The sequence below is a fragment of the Phacochoerus africanus genome, chromosome 9 (assembly GCF_016906955.1).
Source record: "Phacochoerus africanus isolate WHEZ1 chromosome 9, ROS_Pafr_v1, whole genome shotgun sequence".
Lineage (NCBI taxonomy): Eukaryota > Metazoa > Chordata > Mammalia > Artiodactyla > Suidae > Phacochoerus > Phacochoerus africanus.
In genome coordinates this window covers 102366490-102381312 of record NC_062552.1, presented here as the reverse complement: position 1 = coordinate 102381312, position 14823 = coordinate 102366490, and the positions used below count along the sequence as shown (strand labels likewise).

Below are 14823 nucleotides of genomic sequence, written 5' to 3'. Positions count from 1 at the left end.
CAGGCAGGGCTGGGAGGGCCGAGGACAGGCCTAGGGGTCTCTGCCCACTGATCCATCTGCTGGGGCTGGGGGCCTGTGGCCAGTCAGGGGTCTGTGGTCTCCTACCCTGTTGATGACCAGGATTGAAGCTGAGGCTAAATCAATAAGACCCCTTGGCTTCATGTTGGTGCAGTGCATTTTGGGAGGGCATAGCACCCTGCTCAGGTCCTGGGTGCTGGTGGCCTAGAGGAGTTTAAGTCAAAGTGTGTCTCAGCCAGAAACTTAAGACCAAAGTGTGGAGCTGGGACCTACATGCAGGGTAGACCTGGAGGGCAAGGCCAGAGACCAGGCCCACTCCTCGCCTCTGAGGGCTGGAACAAGAGTGTACAGCCTGCAACATGTGGCTCTCCCATTTCTCTTCCCCTAGGACACCCTAGCCCTCACTCAAGCTTTGACCCTCGGCCACACAGCTGGCTCTTGATCATCCATCAGGCCTGAGGTGAGTACACTGGAGGCTTGACCCTCCTCTCAAGGGTGAACTTAGGAAAGAGGCCCACATAGATGCTGAAAGCCATTTAGGGCCAACTGGACAGGGAACATGCAGAATATGATCTACAAAGGGGCATGGGCTTGGCTCTGGGACTCCTTGTCCCATGGCGAGGAGCACAGCCAGAGAAGAGTGATGGTGGGGGGACAGGAACCCCATTGCCTGGGTATAAGGACAGACTCATGAGGTTATGGTGGAAATAAAATTTGAAACCAGAGGAAGACAAGGTGATGCCAAGGAGGCAGCATGGTATGTGGTGAAGGATCTGGGTTTTGGAGCAGAACTGCCTGGTTAGAATCCTGACATTGCCTCTTTCTGGCTGTGCAACTGTGGGCAAGTTATTTAACTTCTCTGGTCTCCATGTTTTGGGTTTAGGACGGGAAAGGAAATTACTTGCTAATAAGACTGTTGAGAGTTAGATAATGTGAGTAATGCACAGACTTCACTCTCTGATGCATAGTAGGGGTTCAATTCGTGGATGTGATTATTATTGTATTAATGGCAGCATTATTAGGAGATCTAATGACAGTGATTTGGAAATATCCATCCTTGTGGTAGATATTGCAGACTCTGGAGGCATCTGCCTTTTTCACTTACCATGGGATTGTGGAGAAATCATGTAATCCTTCTGTGCCTTGGTTTCCTCTTTTGCAAAACAGAGATTATGAAAACCACCTCATAGGTCATTATGCAACTTAAGTGGAACAATGTGTGTTAAGGGTTTGGCATATGGTGAGCACTTTGACAAACTTAGCAGCTGTTATCTGTTAAATATTTATTACCCCATCGAGATATTTGGGATTCATTGTTACCATCCTCCTCCTCACAGTGCTATGGGGTAGGTGTGGCAATGCACACACCTTGCTCAAATGACTTTCTGACTCAGCAGATCTGAGTTGGAGTCTGAGATTCTTCATCTCTATCCTGCTTTCAGGTCATGCTGATGTGGCTGGTCCAAGTACCACACTTGGAGCAGCTTGCATTATTTTACCTTCATAATTGATGTGGAAATGTAATTTCAAGAAGGTCACACTTCTTGTGCATGACTAAGACTAAACAACAGAACTAGGATTCAAACAAAGGCACTTGGACTCTAGAGACGCTGAAAAAAAAAAACCTGTTTGGAATCTGAAAATTGTCAGTAAATAAAACTTGATGGTGCTTCAAGTTGCTCTGAGGTTCTAACCATGCTTGGCCTTATTTCAGCTGTGTCTGCCACAGTGGAGGTCCTGGACCTCAGAGAGCTCCCCCTGGAAACATCTCTGAGTCCTGGAAACAGTAGGCCAACATGTAATTAGGGCTGTACACTTTACACATTATCTCTCATACCCTGTTTTCTTATTCTCTCTTTGCCTCAGTTGCCGTCTCTGTAGAATGGGTTCAATAACAGTCATTATGTCCTAAAACTGTGTGGGGATGACAGGAGTTCTTTCAAGCAAAGCACTTAGAACAGGGCTCCCTGTGAGGGACAATGTGACATAGAGTTATGCGTGGAAAAGGCTCGAGTACTCTTGCACAAAATGGCTAACATCCAGGCAGGAACAGTATGTACCCAGCAGTGCAGGGGGACGCAGATGGTTGGGGAGCTATGGATGGCATTAACCCTATCAGTTCTTCAACCTCACCCCTCTCTTCTACCAAATGTTTTAGTGCCTCTTTTTCCACTCTAAAATGCAATCCAGGAGTTCCTCTTGGGGCTCAGTGGTAACGAACCTGACTACCATCCATGAGGATTCAGGTTCAATCCCTGGTCTTGCTCAGTGGGTTAAGGATCTGGTGTTGGCCTGGGCCGCAGTGTACGTCACAGATGTGGCTTGGATCTGGTGTTGCTGTGGCTGTGGTGTAAATCAAAGATGCGGCTTGGACAGGTGCCATCCTAAAAACAAAACAAAACAAAAAAAGCAATCCACTGATAATATAACCTATCTAAATGCATAATTTAAAAACATTACTATAAACTTAAAGTGTAGTACAGGGAAGAAATCAAAGTAATTTTTAAAAATGATATGACTTTATTAAGCGTAACACATAGAAAAATAAAATATGAATAATTTCTAACAGAACTATTTGTATTTTAATCTTTTAGTGATCAGGCACAAAGATACTACATGACACAAAAGAGGAGTCAGTTGGAGAAATCTGAGTAGGCTTTAGTCTAGTTAATTGCATTGTGCCAATCAATTTCCTGATTTTACTCATGAACTGTAGTTAGGTAAAATGCTTCCATTGGGGGGGAACTGAGTGATGGGTACAGGACATCTCTCTGCACTATTTTTGCAGCTTCTTCTGAGTCTATAATCATTTGAAAATACAAGTGTAGACTTTTACAAGGAGTTGGAAGCTTGCACCTATTTGTAGATTCACTGTAAATTCGACAGCTCTAAGTATAGACTGATACATACCGCCAAAGGAGTGAAATGCTGTGAGTGGTGTCCCCACTTTGTGATTTCATTTTCTGCAACCGTAAACAATTTATGGCAAGTCCTGAACAAAACAAAGTCCAGTTTTACCTTGATTTATAAGAGTTGAATTGCTGGGAAGTTTGGTAGTGTTAAAACTTCATGTAGTTCCCATGGTGCTTTGGTTTGATCTGGCTTGACTCTGTGGTGTTGCCTTTCCCTGGCCTGGCACAGAGGGTCAAAGGATCAGGGAGTTCCCGTCGTGGCGCAGTGGTTAACGAATCCGACTAGGAACCATGAGGTTGCGGGTTCAGTCCCTGCCCTTGCTCAGTGGGTTAAGGATCCTGCGTTGCCGTGAGCTGTGGTGTAGGTTGCAGACGTGGCTCGGATCCCGTGTTGCTGTGGCTCTGGCGTAGGCCGGTGGCTACAGCTCCAATTGGACCCCTAGCCTGGGAACCTCCATATGCCGCGGGAGCGGCCCAAGAAATAGCAACAACAACAACAACAACAAAAAAGACAAAAAGAGAAAAAATAAAAATAAAAATAAAAATAAAAAATAAAAGGATCTGGCATTGCTGTGATTGTAGCTTGGCTTGCAGCTGTGGCTTGGATTCAATCCCTGGCCCGGGAACTTACATATGCTGTGGGTGCGGCCATTAAAAAACAAACAAACAAACAAACAAACAAACAAAAACAACTTCACAAAATATTGCTCTGTTTGCTGGTAAAAAGTGTTAGGTCCAGACAGATCACTCAAATCAGTTTTTCACTTACATACATATCTGGTGGAATTTCTGAAATGCATGTGGGACAGGAGACGATCTTTGTTGTGCGGTACTGTCCTGTGTGTTTTTGGATGCCAGGACTAAATGGCAGGTGGGAAGCCCAGTCCTTGGACGAGCCAACCCCTCCTCCTCACACACTAAGAGCCATTATTATCATGAACTGAGTTCCTCACCTCTGGGTAGGGGTTACTGTCTCAAATTTGGGACTGAAGTACCAAGCCTCCATTGTCCCTACCACTCCAAGAAATGGCTCGCATCCCTCTCCCTGTATATCTTTCCTCAACTCTGTATTCCTTTAACCTGGACTATGTCAACATCATCCTATGAATGAGCCTCCAGAAGCCAGGTGCCAGGAGCTGAATTCCTGGATACAGCTGCTTCCTCCTAAGAGAGGAATCATCCTCTCGGCTTGGTGCCAAGGGAGAGATGAGACCTAGCTACAGTCCCAAAGACCTTCCCATCATGTAGCCCAGCCCCGTGCTTGAGCCTGGGACCTGCACCACATGCTGTGCTTCAGATAGCTTTCTGGAATTTGAAATCTGAGTAGGAGTTCCTGCCATTCAAATATTCAAAGAATGAATTACTCAGTCAGCCCTCACACTTTCTTACTAATAAAGGGAAAATATGGAACTGGGGAAGAAATGTGACTCTTGGCAAAACTGATTTCAAAACAGAATCAAAAATGCTGATGAGCTGTGCAAATCTGATCAAGCCACTTAACCTCTCTGAGTCATTACATCCTCAGCTTATGTAAGGATCATGTGAAATAGTTTATGTGAGAGAGCTCTGTAAAGTATGAAAAGTTATAACCATATGATATATTGCTATCAGTAAGCATTAATTTGAGCCAGTCCTATGATCGATTTAAATATGCCAATGAATGAAAAAGCAGTGGGTGTGAATCCTGAATTACAGGAACATAGATTACACATACTCTTCAAATCCATCATCTAGACCAGGGGTTGACAAATTATAGCCCATGGGAAAATCCGGCCCACAGGCTGCTTTTGTAATTAAAGTTTTATTGGAACAGAGCCACTGTAATTTGGTTATATGCTGTCTTGGCTTGTTTTGGCACTACAACAGTAGAGTTGAGGAGCTGTGACAGAGAGCAGATGGTCTGCAAAGCCTAAAATATTTATTATCTGGTCCTCTACTGAATACGTTTGCTGACCCTGGGTCTATACAGTCGACCAAAAGATCTGTCTAAAGGGCACAACCATGTCCCTACCCACCTTTTCCATGGTTCCCGATGGACAGAGTACACACTTTAACTTGGAAGACAAGACCCTGTGTAACCTGGTTTCAGCCCACCAGCCAGCCTCACTCCACCAGCCAGCCTTAGCTCCAAACGGGATGCTTTACAAAATAAGTTTCTTTGTTGCATTGCCCTCACTCTGTGCTGTTTCTCACTCCATGCCTTTGCCAAGGACACAGGTTGGCTTGGGATGGTTCTGGCAGGCTGAGGTCTGGATGCCTTTCTTAGTCCCATCCCTGGAGGCTTCAGCCCCTCTGTCCTTGAAACATGTTTTCGGCTTGTTCCTCCCCACCTGGGAAGGCCCTGAAGGCCTGAGCACCCCTCAGGAACTTGGCTCTGCAGTGTGTAAAGCCCCAGCTCCATGCCTGTCACCCAGGAAGTAGCATTGCAGAGCCATTCTTATGATATATCACCACCTTGGGCACTGCTAAGGCCCAGGACACTCCTACTTTCATGGAACCATGAGAGTTCATGGGGAGAGGACTCTGTCCCCACTGTCCACCTGCTGGTCCATCCTCTCTCCCGTCTCTGGAAGATGGCAGGGACTTTTCTAAGGCCGTCAACACTATAATTTCAAGTGCTCTGTAATGACTCTATAGGCACACAGACACTTAATAGAATTTTTTGTGAAAAAGTTTGAGTCCACAGTCATTCTAGACCTCCTCCTGACTATAGTGTAATTGCTGCCAATAGACAAAGAGGGAATTACTGTATAACCTGCCTTCCGGTTTCAAAGCAAACAATCAACATGTGATGTGCTCATAGGGGGATCTGAAGAGTGTTACAGTTGTGCCCAAGTCTCTGCCCTGCTGGAGAAGACCAACGATAATGATTCAATATTGTCAATTGTTTGAGATAATGATTCAGTCAGTTATAGGACCACTGTCTCTGGCTGGGAAGGGACAAGGAGGTCCTATGGAGAGCAGAAAAATGGCCCCCAAAGGTGTCCATGTCCTGATCGCATGAACCTGGGACTGTGTTGCATTACATGGCAAAGGGAAGGAAGGTGGTAGATGGAATGGAGTTGCTAACCGATCTTAAAATAGGAGGATTGTCCTGGAGTATCAGGAAGGCCCAATATAATCACAAGGATCCTTAAATGTGGAAGAGGGAGGCAGAACAGGAGGTCAGAGCGATGTGATGGGAGAAGGACTCGACCCACCACTGCTGGCTTCACAGGAGGAGGAAGGGGACTGCACATCAAGGAATGGTCCTTGGGGTTCCTGCTGTGGCGCAGTGGGTTAAGAATCTGACTGCAGCGGTTCAAGAATCTGACCATAGTGGTTCCAATCACTGCGGAGGTGCAGGTTCGATCCCTGGCCCTGACATTTCCATAGCTGTGGCGTGGGTCAGTTATGGCTCTGATTCAGTCCCTGGCCCAGGAACTTCCATATGCCATGAGTGCAGCCAATAGAGAAAATAATAATAATTAAACAAAAGGAGTTCCCGTCGTGTCTCAGCAGTTAACGAAACTGACTAGCATCCATGAGGACATGGGTTCGATCCTTGGCCTCGCTCAGTGGGTTAAGGCTCTGGCATTGCCATAAGCTGTGGTATAGATCTCAGACGTGGCTCAGATCTGGTGTTGTTGTGGCTAGCTATGGTGTAGGTTGGTGGCAGTGCCGATTGGACCCCTAGCCTGGGAAACTCCATATGCCATGGGTGTGGCCATAAAGAGACAAAAAGACAAAAAAAAAAGAAAAGAAAAAAGAAAGAAATAGGCACTCTTCTCATGGGAGAACCAGGCATCCAAAATTTACACAAGTACACCATGTATTGCATGTTCCCCTGCTCAATTTTGGAGAAACACTGCCTGGGTGTAGTTTATTTGGAATCTCAATCTGGACCCCACACATATGGGCTCAAACATCAATCTTGAAGGTGACTTTTAATGAAGACTCTTATGAAGCTGCTGGAAGGACTGTTTCAGAAGATTTTAATCTGTGTAAGAATAAATCGTGGGGAGTTTTGTTAAAGATAAATATATACAGTTAACTAAAACCAATATTATGGAGACACTCTTTTTCTGGTTTATACTTTCATTGGAGATCTTGTCAACTTGCCAGAGTCAAGCCTTTTCTCTGTCTCTGTCCATATCTGTCTCTCAGCTTCTCATGCAGACACCCAAGTTATGGAGAACAAAGAGGGGCCCAGTCCAGGGAACCTCCGTTGCTCTCCCTGCCCCAGCCCTTCATCTCAGAACAAGTGAAGACCTCATTGCTCCCATGGATGATCAGAGCCCAAGTGCTCTTGGAAGCATGTCCAGGGGACAAGCACTCTGTCCTCACTGAGGATATGTGGGTGTTAGCGGTTGGGCCTTTGAAAGTTTCCTAGGTTTCTCTGCCTTTTGGTCTGGGTCCTCTCTGCCCTTTGGATAGAAGCTCAGTCCAGGTGCCAGCCATTCTATCTCTGCTCTGAAGGACAAATGGGAAGTTGCCACCAGAGGCTTGAGTGGCATCTGTGATTTGGGGCTATGTCATGATCTCCTGGGTCCTGGAGCTGAGAGTTAGCAATGTTGCCTAGGGCACCCACACAGAGAGTCCTCAGAAATATTTGTTGAGTGGAGTTCCTGTTGTGGTGCAGTGGAAACGAATCTGACTAGGAACCATGAGGTTACGGGTTTGATCCCTGGCCTAGCTCAGTGTGTTAAGGATCTGGTGTTCCCATGAGCTGTAGTGTAGGTTGCAGATGTGGCTCAGATCCTGTGTTGTTGTGGCTGTGGTGTAGGCTGGCAGCTGAAGCTCCAATTCGAACCCTAGCCTGGGAACCTCCATATGCCGCGGGTGTGGCCCTGAAAAGCAAAAAGAAAAAAAAAAGAAATATTTGTTGAGTAAATAAATGGCTGAGAATAGAGAGGGAGGAGAAACAGAAGGAGAGAGGAGAAGAGGGTAAGAATGATTGAGAGAGAGGTGTTTCTCATTGCTTCCTTCCCTACCTTTGGGGATGAGGAAGAGAGAAGGAGAGAGGAAGGGAGACTTCTCTAGAAGTCTCTTATTCCATTTTATTCCATGCAATAACCATGGTAAATGCCCACTTGGAACACAAGCATAAATACCATATTAACTGCTCTCTCAATGCCCACTTGGCTGGAATCGACAGCTACTTTAGCAAACTTCCTATCAAAATTACATTGTGTGCGCAGTAACTAAGAGATGAAAACAATTCAATTGCCCATCAACGAATGATGGATAAACAAAATGTGGTATATCCACACAATGGAATATGATTTAGCCATTAAAAGGAATGAAGTACTAATACATGTCATGTGTAGGTAAGGATAGACCTTAAGATGCTAAATGAAACAAGCCTGACACAAAGGTCACCCATTGTAAAGTTCCATTTATGTATTTATTTATTTATTTATTTTGTCTTTTTGTCTTTTCTAGGGCCGCACCAGCAGCATGTGAAGGTTTCCAGGCTAGGGGTCGAATCGGAGCAGTAGCTGCTGGCCTACGCCAGAGCCACAGTAACAAAAGATCCCAGTCTCACCTGCGACCTACACCACAGCTCATGGCAATGCCAGATCCTTAAGCCACTGAGTGAGGCCAGGAATCGAACCCACGACCTCATGATTCCTAGTTGGATTCATTTCCACTGTGCCACAAGGGGAACTCCTATAAAGTTCCATTTATATGAAATACTCAGAATAGGCAAATCTATGGAGAGAGAAAGCAGATCGGTCGCTGCGGGGGAAGGAGGGGGAGCAATGGTGAGCAACTTCTTTTTTCTTTTTCTTTTTGGTCTTTTTGTCTTTTTAGAGCTGCAGACACAGCATATGGGTGTTTCCAAGCTAAGGGTCCAATCAGAACTATACCTGCTGGGCTACGCCACAGCCATAGCCACAGCAATGCAGGATCTGAGCCGTGTCTGCAACCTACACCACAGCTCACGGCAATGCCTAACCCTAACCCATTGATCGAGGCCAGAGATCGAACACGTGTCCTCATGGATGCTAGCCGGGTTCGCTAACCACTGACCCACCAGGGGAACTCCAGTGAGCAACTTATTAATGGGTGTGTCGTGTCCTTTGAATAATGAAAAGATTTGGATGGAGAGAGGGGATGGTCACCCAACACTGGAAATGCACAAATTGCCACTGAAGTGTACATGTTCAAACAGTTAGCTTTATGTTATGTATATATCACCTCAGTTTTAAAGAATAATTATATTGTATGAGATATTCCTCTTGTCACGATGCCCTGTGAGGACTGTCACCCTCTCAAAGATTTGTTGTACAGTTTGGGGATAACTCCACCTGCACCCTCATGTGACTTTCCCCACCACTTCTCGCCTTAAGGTGCTAGATTTCTGCTTCCCCGGCTTTCTCTCTTAGGACTCTGTCCACCAGGCAGTCTGTAACTCCCTGTTCCTTGCTGCCCACTCCTGCCCTTTCAGTGGCTAAGCTTCAGCTACCCCCTTTCCTTCTCCTCCAGCCAGTGTCCGTCTGCTGCAGTTGAGTATGAAGCCAGGAGGTTCAGGGTTAACCACTAATTCTGTCCAGCTAGGGTTTGGTGACATCTATAGCCAGGAGTGGCTAGAATTGTATTTGATTTCCTGGTATCCAACTGTCATCCCAATCTGCTTCAAGTGCAGGCTTCGGCTGCAGCAGCTCACCAAGTCCTGGTTCAGTGGGTCATTTCAGGCCCTAGAGACTCACGTCTATCCTCAAAAGGCCCTCAGCCTCTGCCTTTGTCTCAGAACTCTGTCAACCCCTTCCCTCTCACTCAGGCCCCTCCCCTTGCCATCGGATGCTGCAGATGTAAGCGACAAAAGTGTGCGAGAGGTGAGAGGCGTAGGCAGGTGGGGGCTCCAGAGCACGCGCACGAGCATCTCCTCAAAGCCTTCTGGGTGCCATGGTTTGGAGGGACTTTAGCGGATCCTGCTGCATTGGGTGGAAGAGCATAGCTTCAAGGAGTCACCCTTCACGCAGCAGCTGTCCCTAGGGCTGAGGGTAATCACAAGCCTCTCTGATTTCAAAACACATGCGTTCCCATCACTGTACTTCTCTGTTACCGGTCGAATTGTGTTCCCTAAAGAGATGCATTTGAGTCCTAAACCCTGCACCTGTGCATGTGATCTTTCTTTTGCGATGTAATCAGTTAAGATGAGGCCATAAAGGTGGGCTGGTGTGCTTATAAAAAACAGAAGCTTGGGAGTTCCTGTCATGGCTCAGTGGTTAACGAATCCGACTAGGAACCATGAGGTTGCAGGTTTGATCCCTGGCCTTGCTCAGTGGGTTAAGGATCCAGTCTTGCCATGAGCTGTGGTGTAGGTCGCAAATGCGGCTCGGATCCCCCGTTGCTGTGGCTCTGGCGCACCCGGCGGCTACAGCTCTGATTAGACCCCTAGCCTGGGAACCTCCACATGCCTCAGGTGCGGCCCTAGAAAATACAAAATACATGCATACATACATACATACATAATAAAAAAAAAAGATGGAAGTTTGGACACAGACACGGAGAGCAAGTCATGCGAAGAGGGTGGCAGAAATGGGAGTTATGCCAGGCCAAGCCAAGGACGGTCTGGGGCTTCCAGAAGCTGGGAGAAGCGAGGAAGGATCCTCCCAAGGGCCTTCAGACGGAGCTGGGCCCTGCCAACATCTTGCTTGTAGCCGTCTGGCCTCCTGAACCAAGAGAGAAGACGTTTCCTTTGTTTTAAGCCACCTCGCTTGTGGTACTTTGTCGCAGCAGCTCTGGTACACAAACGCGTCCCTGATACACCCCCGTGAAGAGAGCGATGGCAGACATATTTGGCAGAGCACTCCACATATGTGAGGATTTGTAATTGCTTCACAGATTTTTCTTTTTTTTTTTCTGTCTGCTTCACAGAGTTGTTGAGCATCAGGAAGTTTACCGGAAAGAAAGGTTTGGAAAGCATGAAGCACCCATCACATAGATTATTAGGAGATAATTGTTCCACTATTGTTCTGATGGCCAGGCCCTTCTCCCCTGCACACTCACCTGAAAAATTTCTTAACCACTTATGGTCCCCTTTCTGTCAGTTCCTGTTTCCCTTCTTCCACTTTACACGCTGCAAACTTATCAATCAGATTGTCCCTGACAGCCCAGTTAGGACCCGGGTGGGTTAACCGGGCTCGGAGGAGGCGCTGCATGCAGTTAACTTACTGCTGGAGCGGGGGGGTGCTGCGAACCCCTGTGTCCCTCCTGGTGTGTGTGAGTGCACTCATGTGTGCCTCTGGAGCATGGGGAGAGAATCTAGTGATATTTCACACAAATGAGAAATGTTATTCTGCAGATTAAAGCCTCGCCGAGCCTGGTTTTGTCTTTATTTATGCTTTTCCATTTCCCTCTGTGCTGACATGGGTGCCCACGCCGGGAAGCACCGAAGGACGTAATTGGCCTGGTGAAGGATTGTCGAGCGGCCTGGTTGCTCCCTCGCAGGGCTCCCCCCCTACTCTCCCCCATCTGTCACCATCTAATGTGACAAAGTTTTTATCGGGCATTGAGGCACAGGAGATTAAAAGTAAATACTGCAATCAGGAGGCAGCTGGGGAGAAAATGCAGCGCATTTCACAGTAAGCTGCACAGCTCATCAGGGTAGCCTTGTGGCTCCAGAGGCAAGGGTGATGGGGGATGGAGAAGTCCAGGTGGGGGGTTGGGGGGAGGGACGCAGGCCCAGGCAGCTGCACCGGCACCCTTTGGTCGGTAACAATACAACGATAGCCTCCACTGTACATCAGGTGCCTACTATGTGCCAGGCATTCGGACCAGGTGATTGGGGTCCATTTCCTAATTTAATTCTCGCAATGATCACATAAAGTTAGAATAGGCTCTTCCTTTAAAAGAACCTGCAGGCCAGAGAGGTTAAGGAACAGAGAAGTCAAGATCGCACTGCTGGTGAGTGGCCCAGGTTTTCTCCTCCTCTCCCATCCCTTCCTCCACCCTTTTCTTTAATGAACACATAGTAGAGCCTGAGTTTGCAAGAGGAATTGTGATGGGAGAAACTTTGTTTTGTTGCGTCTTCATTACTGTTTTGCATGAAACCATAAGCTTCCACCACTAATTGATTCAATTATATATTTAGAATCTAAGCTCTATGTTCTTTTTTTTTTTTCTTTTCCTACTTGGTATCCCTGGTATATAGTAAGTGCTCATTAAATACTTGGCTGCTTAATGAATGAGTGAGTGAGTGGATATTGGTCCAGTACCTCCTATGTCATTGTTACTAAAGCGTGGTTCCTGGATCCCCAGCAGCATCAGCATCTCCCGCGAGCTTGTTAGAAATGCAGAATTTCAGACACCACAGCTGATCTGCTGAATTAGAATCTGCATTTTAACATGCTCCTCAGATGATTTATGTGCTTGCTGAAGTTTGAGAGACATTGGCGTATACTAAGACCCTTGCCTCGAAAGCCTAGGCTTTCCTGCTTCATCATCTTAGGCTCTATGCCCTGCATCGGTAAATCCCACTGTTCAATCACCCACCGTTAGATGCTCTTTCAGGGTGGTCCACATCGGCTGTGGATGGACACCTGCCAACCCCTTCTCCTGTTGTCTCCCTGCCCCTTGCGTTTAACTCCCTCTGCCCTCCCTACAGGTCCCACCCTCCAAGTTCTGGCCACTAGTGGATCCTTGACGTCTTCATGATGGGCACTGCCCTTAGCCACAGTGCTCTCTCCTGACAAGTTGATCCCCTCTCGTGGGGAGAAACAGAGTGGGTGAAGAAGAAAGAGAACTCCATCCTGCCACACTTTGAACCAAATAAGCCTTAACTTGTGTTCCACTGGAAAAATGTGGTTCATTTCCATTTTACAGTTAGGGAATGGGTCCGGGAAGGATAAGAAGCCCAGGAAGGCTGATGACACTCAATACAGAGCATTATATGGTTCTTGATAGGAAGATGCTGCACTGGACCAGACAGTGCTATGGAAAAAATCTCCCTTGTGGAGTGTGTGTGTTGTCCCTCCCTTTCTGCTTCAGACTTGTGGGCTCCACTGCTTTGGGGGCAAACATGCTCAGCTGTGATACAGTGTCATGCTCCAACCTCTAACATTGCCAGTCTCTAGCTTCCAGCCTTCAGATAATCTAAGATTTAGAGTCATAAAACATGAAGTCAGCTACTCAGTAGCATCCATTATCACCTTACCACAAATAATTTTATCAGGAAACATAAATTTAAATGTCTTCCACTTTGTAATATTTCCAAAATCAGAATGCAACTTACAGTAGATAAGTATATTTTATAGTTTTATTTTAAAAAACTTTTATTGAATTGATGGTGTGTGTTACAATGGATGGCATCTTAGAATTGAGGGAATATGGTATTAAGGCTCTGATAGAATGGGACACAGCACAGGTACATTTTGACTAATGATAAGGAGCTTAAAAATGTGTAAATGAGGATAAATTAGCAATTGTTGAGTAACTGTAATTAATATTACTTACTATTTTATGCCAGCTATACATTTTCTCTAATTCTTAAACTATCTCCCCAAAAGATAATGTAACTTTAATCATTTTATAAGCATATGTATATTATGATCTCTTCCCTGTGGTCTTTTTCTTTAATAACTGCCTCATTGAGATATAATTCACATGCCACAAAATTCACCCTTTTAAAGAGAACAATTCAGGGAGTTCCCATTGTGACTCAGTGGCTAACGAATCTGACTCGCATCCATGAGGACGCAGGTTCAATCCCTGGCCTTGCTCAGTGGGTTAAGGATCCAGCGTTGCCGTGAGCTGTGGTGTAGGTTGCAGACGCGGCTCGGATCCTGCATTGCTGTGGTGTAGGCTGGCAGCTGCGGCTCTGATTCAACCCCTTAGCCTGGGAGCCTCCATATGCCATGGGTGTGGCCCTAAAAAAAAAGCAAATAAATAAATAAATAAAGAGTACAATTCAGTGTTGGTGGTATTAGTATATTCCCAGAGTTGTGCCTATAGTCTTTTTATCCGAATTTCTTGAGGGTCTGATCTTATCATCTCTTATGTCTGCCGACCTTCAGTTGTAGTGGATTATTTCCTCATGTGTTTTATAATTTTGGATTGTGAACTCGTTTTCAGGGAGGCTTTATGTGTGGAAATCCTCTGTTGATTGGATAGAAGGTGTGTCCCTCTAGAGGGGGACCTGACCCGTGGGGTCCAGCGAGGACATTGGTGACTTCTGCCTGGCCCTTGGCATCCTCCCCAGGGGTGGGGCACCTGCCACATTGGTTATTGAAGGAGTCCTGAAGACCAAAAAGCCTTGTTCAGATGTGGGGGTGTTTACACTCTTGTCAGGACCAGTGCCGATCCCAAACTAGGGACATGCTCCCTGAAGGCGGGTGTGTATCTTACTTTGTCGTGGGTATTGTCTTGTGCTTTGTAGCATGGTTAGCAGCACCTCAGGCTTCTACCCACTAGATGCTGGTAGCAATTCCCTATTGTGAAACTGAAAATGTTTCCAGACATTGGCACATGTCCTCTGGAGACAAAATTGTCCCTGGTTGATATCTGCGGAAAAGCTCTCTACAAGCCTAAATGTGTAAGATACCATTTTTTTTTTCCTGGTAAAAGTTAACTTTCTTTTTTTTTTTTTTCGGGCACACTTTATTTTTTTAATTGAGTATAGTTAATTTACAGTGTTATGTTAGTTTCAAGTGCACAGCAAAGTGATTCAGTTATACATATGCATATATACACATATATATTCTTTTTCAGATTCTTTCCCATTATTATTATAGGTTATTTCAAGATACTGAATATAGCTCCCTGTGCTATATGGTAGGTCCTTGTTGTTTTTCTGTTTTATATATAGTAGCGGGTATCTGTTAATCCCAAACTCCTAATTTATCTCTCCTGTTCTTACTTTGGTAACCATAAGTTTGTTCTCTATGTCTGTGAGTCTGTTTTGTAA

General features: G+C 45.9%; 1 long non-coding RNA gene across 1 annotated transcript in view; it reads left to right on the top strand.

The window, feature by feature from the left end:
• LOC125135875 (uncharacterized) overlaps positions 1–14823 on the top strand; it is a 170012-nt gene that overhangs the window by 61343 nt on the left and 93846 nt on the right. The window contains exon 2 of the long non-coding RNA XR_007137069.1: positions 407–478. This is a non-coding gene — a long non-coding RNA (uncharacterized LOC125135875). The remainder of the gene's footprint in view (positions 1–406; positions 479–14823) is intronic.